The sequence below is a fragment of the Panthera uncia genome, chromosome B1, assembly GCF_023721935.1.
Source record: "Panthera uncia isolate 11264 chromosome B1, Puncia_PCG_1.0, whole genome shotgun sequence".
Lineage (NCBI taxonomy): Eukaryota > Metazoa > Chordata > Mammalia > Carnivora > Felidae > Panthera > Panthera uncia.
This window is the reverse complement of record NC_064811.1, coordinates 129,681,428-129,689,230: the sequence shown is the minus strand read 5'-3', so window position 1 is coordinate 129,689,230 and position 7,803 is coordinate 129,681,428. Positions and strand designations below refer to the sequence as shown.

General features: G+C 37.8%; 1 pseudogene; it reads right to left on the bottom strand.

The window, feature by feature from the left end:
- Positions 1-4,549: 4,549 nt before the first annotated feature.
- Positions 4,550-5,074, bottom strand: LOC125922448 (60S ribosomal protein L21-like; annotated as a pseudogene).
- Positions 5,075-7,803: the final 2,729 nt, after the last annotated feature.

Below are 7,803 nucleotides of genomic sequence, written 5' to 3'. Positions count from 1 at the left end.
AAAGTATTCTTCTTAGGCTGTATATTTAATTAAACATATCTTGATCCAAAGATTTAAAACAGATTTAAATGTAGGGATTTGAAAAACTACATATATTTTTAAGTGTGGCATGTGATATCTCAAATATCCCTGTCTAGATAGATACGAGCTCTGTTGCTCATCAGCTTGGGAAGCTAGGTTTTCTCACGCATAAAAAGGAAATAACAGCCTTTGAAAAATAAGAATAAAATATTTGTGAAGAATAATAAGATAATAAGTTAAAAGTATTTAGCAGAGTACCTGGTAATATATATTTTAGTTAATTTGTATCTGGAGTTAATTAAGGCAAACTTAGTTCTTAGTTTCTTCAAAACCAATGACAGCTAGAAATTCACTATTACCATGATCGTAAACCTGATTTTCTTGAATAAGATCAATGTGAAACTCTTATCAGAAGGCTAGGACAACCCTGTTATCCAAAGGCAAGGGAATTAAAAGCAAAAATGAACTACTGGGACCTTATGAAGATAAAAAGCTTCTGCACAGCAAAGGAAACAACCAACAAAACTAAAAGGCAACCAACGGAATGGGAAAAGATATTTGCAAATGACATATCGGACAAAGGGCTAGTATCCAAAATCTATAAAGAGCTCACCAAACTCCACACCCGAAAAACAAATAACCCAGTGAAGAAATGGGCAGAAAACATGAATAGACACTTCTCTAAAGAAGACATCTGGATGGCCAACAGGCACATGAAAAGATGCTCAACGTCGCTCCTCATCAGGGAAATACAAATCAAAACCACACTCAGATATCACCTCACGCCAGTCAGAGTGGCCAAAATGAACAAATCAGGAGACTATAGATGCTGGAGAGGATGTGGAGAAACGGGAACCCTCTTGCACTGTTGGTGGGAATGCAAATTGGTGCAGCGGCTCTGGAAAACAGTGTGGAGGCTTCTCAAAAAATTAAAAATAGACCTACCCTATGACCCAGCAATAGCACTGCTAGGAATTTACCCAAGGGATACAGGAGTACTGATGCATAGGGGCACTTGTACCCCAATGTTTATAACAGCACTCTCAACAATAGCCAAATTATGGAAAGAGCCTAAATGACCATCAACTGATGAATGGATAAAAAAATTGTGGTTTATATACACAATGGAGTACTACGTGGCAATGAGAAAGAATGAAATATGGCCCTTTGTAGCAACATGGATGGAACTGGAGAGTGTTATGCTAAGTGAAATAAGCCATACAGAGAAAGACAGATACCTTATGGTTTCACTCTTATGTGGATCTTGAGAAACTTAACAGAAACCCATGGGGGAGTGGAAGGAAAAAAAAAAAAGAGGTTAGAGTGGGAGAGAGCCAAAGCATAAGAGACTGTTAAAAACTGAGAACAAACTGAGGGTTGATGGGGGGTGGGAGGGAGCAGAGGGTGGGTGATGGGTGTTGAGGAGGGCACCTTTTGGGGTGAGCACTGGGTGTTGTATGGAAACCAATTTGACAATAAACTTCATATACTGAAAAAAAAAAAAAAGAAGGCTAGGACAACCCTGTTATCTAATGCTCAGAAAGGAAATAAATGAACTACCTAAAGTTGCCCTAAAATTGCAGCTTGTACTGACATTTGAACAAATGATTAACTTGGACCTAATCCCAAAATGATTTGAACAGTATAAATCCATGTTTTGTGAAGCTTTAAAACATTTATTAAAGCACATGAGCACAGGGGTTAGAAAAACATCCATTTACTGGCATGAATTCAGACCCCAGGAAAAACGAAGTCTTCTTTTAAGTAACATAAAGAGGTAAAAACAAATTAATCAAAACTAAGATAACACTGCTTTAAAAAAAATCACATTTTGTTACCCATTTATGTTTGATAGGTTTCTATGAGAATTTGTGTCTGTGGCTTAATCTGAATGAATATGGTTCCCAAAATACATAATACTTATGTCCTCTTAACTATAAAAGTTAAAAAAATAAAAACAAACAATAAAACCAGGAGACATAGCTGAGAGAATTTGATGTGGTACTAAAATTTACTGATATGAATAAGCATATAATGATGATAATAGAGCATAAAATCATGCTTTGCAACCCTGGTTACTTACTGAACACCCCCAGAAATACTTTTTAAAGCTATATAAATGCCTGAGCTCCAAATCCTGGGATTGTGATTTAAATTAGTCTCATATATGGCCAAAGTATTTATAATTTTTGAAAGCTGTGCAGGTGATTCTTTTGTTTTTCTTTTTTTTTTTTTTTTTTTTTTTTTTTTGAGAGAGAGAGAGAGAGAGCACGCGAGAGAGAGCAAATGGGGATGGGGCAGAAAGAGAAGGAGAGAGAGAATCCCAAGCAGGTTCTTCACTGTCAGCACAGAGCCCAACATGGGGCTCGATCTCACCAACTGTGAGATCATGACCTGAGTCAAGATCAAGAGTCAAGTGCTTAAGCCATTGAGCCACCCAGGCACCCCAGCCGTGCAGGTGATTCTTATGGGCACCAGGATTGAGAAGCACTAGATGAAGGCTTTACTGGGTCCAATTGTCAGGGTTTCAATCTTGGCTCTGTTTTGTACTTGCTGTGTAATCCTGAGAAAATTGCTTGACCAATCCAAGATTTACTTTCAAGGATACATAAATTATTACTCACTGCTTGGCAAAATGCTGATTTTTTCCAAGGCTGTTGATTTAGGAAATATTTTCCTAAAGATATTTAATAGACACTCCTTCACTTTGACCTGTCAATGTATATGTTTCCCGGGCTCTGAGTACTGGTGGGCATTCTCACTCAGTGAAAGCTAACATTAGAGACTGTGGTCATCGCTTTCCATTTTTAGTTGTTTGGGCAAAACACCTATAATCTGTCCACTAATGAGCATGGTATCTTGGTAAATTGGGTGTTTTGCAACAAATGTTACTTAGTCTGCTAAGTCCTCACTTTCTGCATTTTTTTTTTATTATTTTAGAGAAAGAGTACATATGCATGTGCGCAAGTGTGTGGAGGAGGGACAAAGGGTGAGGGAGAAAGAGAATCTCAAGCAGGCTCCGTGCTCAGTGCACAGAGCCCAATGGGGAGTGGATCCCATGACCATGAGATCATGAGCTGAGCCAAAATCAAGATTTGGATGCTCAACCAACTGAGCCACCCAGGGGTCGTGAGGTTTTGCCATTTATTTTATATTTCAGAGAACTTAAATGATAACTTGGTAAGAATTCACTGCTCATGATTACAATGACCTATGTGTACCATTGCATCACTTTAAAGCTAACCTACAGCTAATTAGAAACTAAATGCTTAGGATCAGGTCGTTTTCTCTCTCTCTCACCTTCCTTTTAGAAATGTGATTAAAACAAAATAGTTCAAAGTGTACTGAAACAAGGTTAATGAAAATTTTAATTAAGTTCAATATCTGGGTTTAAATATATCTTTGACATGCAGAACTTTATCACTAAAATACACGATCTTGTAACCAATATGAATATGTGAATAAAATACTAGAAATCTGTATTTTTCATCAATATAGTCCAAATAATCCAACAGAAGATCATTTCAGGCTCAGAATTTTTTAACCTTGAGAGGGAATTTACTACTTATTTGAATAGATAATAATAATATGGAGTAAGTACATTAATAATCTTTTAAAATATATTCTTTCTAAAGTAGTTGAAAAGACATTCCCCTTTTGCAATATACTTTATTATGAAATTTTTATTGATTATTAAATAATAAACCTTAACCCAAAAAAGGCAAGCAACCTCAACTTTTAGATCCCACAACTTGAATCAAAACTCCAATGCATATACATGGACAAATTATTTAATCTTTCTAGGGCCACAATTTTCTCATCTGTAAAATAAAGGCATTTATGGTACTTATGTCACAGAGTTATTGAGAGTAAGTAAAATAGCCCATGTAAATATGTATGTACCTGGGGAGGAAAGGTAGCCCCCACCCCCATAATCCCCACCAAGATGTTCATGGCCTTTTATGGTACGCTCCCCTTTAGTGTGGGTGGGAACTGTAACTTGTTTCTCGCCCATGGAGTGTAGCAAAAGTAATGAGAGATGTGATTACATGTATATGATTATATTATATCAGATTATAGCATCCATTTTGAGAGGAGACTTCCTTTCTGGATTTGAGGAAGCAAACAGCCACACAGGGAAGGTGCACATCTCAAAGAACTGAATAGTTTGACCTCTGGCCAAACTATTAGGTATGTACAAATTAGAATTGTTATGGATATCCAATAGGTTGAACTATTTATTATGAAATATTTATGTATCTTTGATAATGCTTCCTGTCATTAGACTTTACATGTTCTCATCAGAAGTGAATATTCAGAGATTATAATTATAGGGAAAATTTAGGATGTCAGTAATTTTTACTCGACACTTAATATTTAAATACATTCTTTCATAAAAAGCAATAACTCTACAATAAATTGTTGGGGGGCGGATAGGATCAGAATGGCATGAAAAAGATATCTCTAATCACTTGAAATTTTGTTTTTTTATTTTTTTATAGTCTTGAGGGTTTATTTATTTATTTATTTATTTTTTACATTTATCGTGCCATAAATTTATAGGAATGGGTTCCAACAGCTCAGCCTCCTTTCCATTGGTTCTCCCAAAGTGTGCTTTTCGGGGTGGGGCAGGCTGGCACTTCAGTTGAACCCAAGTCCCTTTCTCTTTGGCTTCCTTCTTTTTCTGATCATTTTCCTTCACACATTTCAGGAAGATCTCTTGGCTCTTTGAGTGCTCAATATGCTCAATAGCTACCTTCATTCTCTCGGCAAGAATCTTGCCCTTAACTTATTTGTTTACAAGAATGCCAACAAGAATGCCAACAAGAATGCCAACAAGAATGCTGGGTAACATTGTAGACTCTTCCAGTTTTGCTATGGTAACATTTGTGGGGCAGTCCTTTCTGAAAAGTGCCCATTTCCTTGATGTCCACAATATCACTTTTCTTGTAGATTCACATGGGTGTGGCCAAAGGATTAACTCCATGTTTCTAAAAAGCCTAGAGAACATATAGCAGGTACCTCTCCCCTTTCCCTTTGCGTTGGTCATTTTGGTGAATTACTGGAAATAGTGGTTCTAGCCAAAAGGTAATCATTTGAAAAACTTAAATGTATCTTAAAACAGGGTTTACAGACCTTGAAGTACTGTATAGTTTTAGTCTGCACTAAAAACTACACGAAACTTACATGTAAGTAGCGAGAAGTCACCTATTCAAACTGCTTGACTCTGAATCCTAGCAATGTAATTGAAACTGAAACACTTCCCAGGGCCACAGAGATAGCAGCCATTGGACTCCAACTCCTGCAGGACCCTTCCTCCTCCCCTTGTCACCTTCTTCCTGCTACCCCCTGCCTTCCCTCAGAAAAAAAATCCAAATAAGGAAAACATTTTTTCTGCATAGCAGTTGGAGAGGCATTGCTTATCTTCTCATAGTAGGGTTTTGTTTTGTTTTGTTTTGTCCTGGTTCCAGGGGAAAAATGAATGGATATCTCTCCTTGGGAGAATAGACACATTGAGGGTAGCGCACTAGCAGGCTATCTGAAAGAATCAGTGTCTATCTCTGCGCATGAGGCTGAACATTTCCCTTCCCACAACCATCCCCCAACTGACTATCTCCATTCCACCTCAGTTCTCTGCAAAGCTTAGAGACTGATGGCTAAAGTTCTGTTTTGCTCCTGAATCTGCTTGATTCCTGGGGCATGATGGCAGAGTGAGTGGCATGGGTTCACCCTTGTGGATAAAGTGGAATTTTGCAGTGCAAAGGAGCTTCAGACAAGAGCAGAGAGCAATGAAGAAGGAGGAATTGGTGGACAAAGTACATGAACTTAAGGCTGAGTGTAAAGACAGAAGTTTAGAGGGGTGCCGGGTGGCTCAGTCGGTTAAGATGCCAACTTCAGCTCAGGTCATGACCTTGCAGTCCATGAGTTTGAGCCCCATGTTGGGCTATGTGCTGACAGCTCAGAGCCTGGAGCCTGCTTCATATTCTGTGTCTCCTGTGCTCTCTGCCCCTACCCTGCTCGTGCTCTGTCTCTTCGGCTCTCAAAAATAAACATAAGAATTTTTTTTTTTTAAAAAGACAAATAAAGAAAAGTGTTATGGGGGCATACCCTTCTTTGAAAGGACACAAATATTTAAGTGCTTTCCTTCTTGAGATTCAAGGGAAAGTGCAAAATAGGATTTTAATTTCTTTCTCCTTCAGTTGTAACTCTTTTAAATTTACTCTAAACTAGGGTGGCTTGGTCAGTTGAGCATCCAACTTCTGCTCAGGCCATGATCTCAGGGTTTGTGAATTCGAGCCCTGCGTCGGGCTCTGTGCTGACAGCTCAGAGCCTGCAGCCTGCTTTGGATTCTGCGTTTCCCTCTCTCTCTGCTCTTCTCCCACTTGTGCCCTGTTTCTCTCTCAAAACATAAACATTAAAAAAAATTAATTAAAAAAAATTTAAAAATAAATTCACTCTAAACTTTCCAGTAAGACATTTGCCTTTCTCTGCATAGACTGTGTTGGTTTTCAGACTGAAAGGAATAGTGTGGGAAGGAGGATGAGAACCTCACACGTGGATGACTGTTTTCTGGGAATTGGGAGAGACACCCTGCTCCATCAGAATCACTACAATTTGGAAATATTAGATTACTACCCCAAATCACAGAGTTGGTGAGTAAAGAACTGGGACCCAAGCCCTTCCAAGTCCAGTTCATACTTAACCTATCCATGTTTTTCACTTCAACGCGTTGTTATGGCTGAATTGTGTCCTCTCAAAATTCATATGTTGAAATTCTAACCCCCAGTACCTGAGAACGTAACTATGTTTGTAAATAGGTCCTTTAAAGAAGTAACTGAGGTAAAATAATGTCATATGGGGAGGCCTAATCCGATATGACCGGCGTCCTTATAAGAAGTAATTAGGGCACCGACACGCACAGGGGAAGGACCATGTAAAGACACTGGGAGAAAATGACCATCTTTAAGCCAAGAAAAGAGACCTCAGAAGAAACTAACTCTCCCGACACTTTGATCTTGGACTTCTAGTCTCCAGATCTGTGAGGAAAACATTTCTGTTCATTTACCTAGTTTGTGGTATTTTATTGTGCGAGCCCTAGGAGATGAATACACATTTTATTTGGGGTTGCCACTTTTCTGAGACAGAATGAAGAAAACAAAAATATTATGTTTGTAAACTATTTAAAGAATAATATTTACAAAGAAAATTAAATGAAAAAAAAAATGAAACAAAAACACCAAAATTCAATATTTGCAATATTTACCCTAAGGAGAATTTTTCTAGTTGATTTAGAAATGTGTGGAAATCAGCATTGTAAGGGAAATGCTGAACTGGTCTTTGACTATGCCAACTAAAATTGATTTTTCTCCTTTTTCTGTTCTGATTAATTTATTTTCCCTCAGAAAGAAAGTGATTTAGCACAAAGATGCGTTTTAAACACACAGCAACAGCATTATAAGTCTTGATTTAAGCTGGCTCTATAGAATACTCAGCCAGCGCTCCAAGTCCTACTTTTACTGAAGCAAGAGGTGTATCAATAGCAAGGTCACACAGTATAAAATGGGATCTCAGAATATGTGTCCAATTTATTGGTTTTGTGGCTTTCACACAAACTTGGGGTGAAAATCAGTTTTTTAAAAACTGTTAGATTATCAAACACAAAAGGTTTTACTAAGATATATTGTCGTGAAACACCTTTAGATGGACAGACAATGGGCTTTATTCTAGAAATATAACCCAGTCCACTATAATCCTGGTTTTAAAAATATGAGTGTTCCAAAA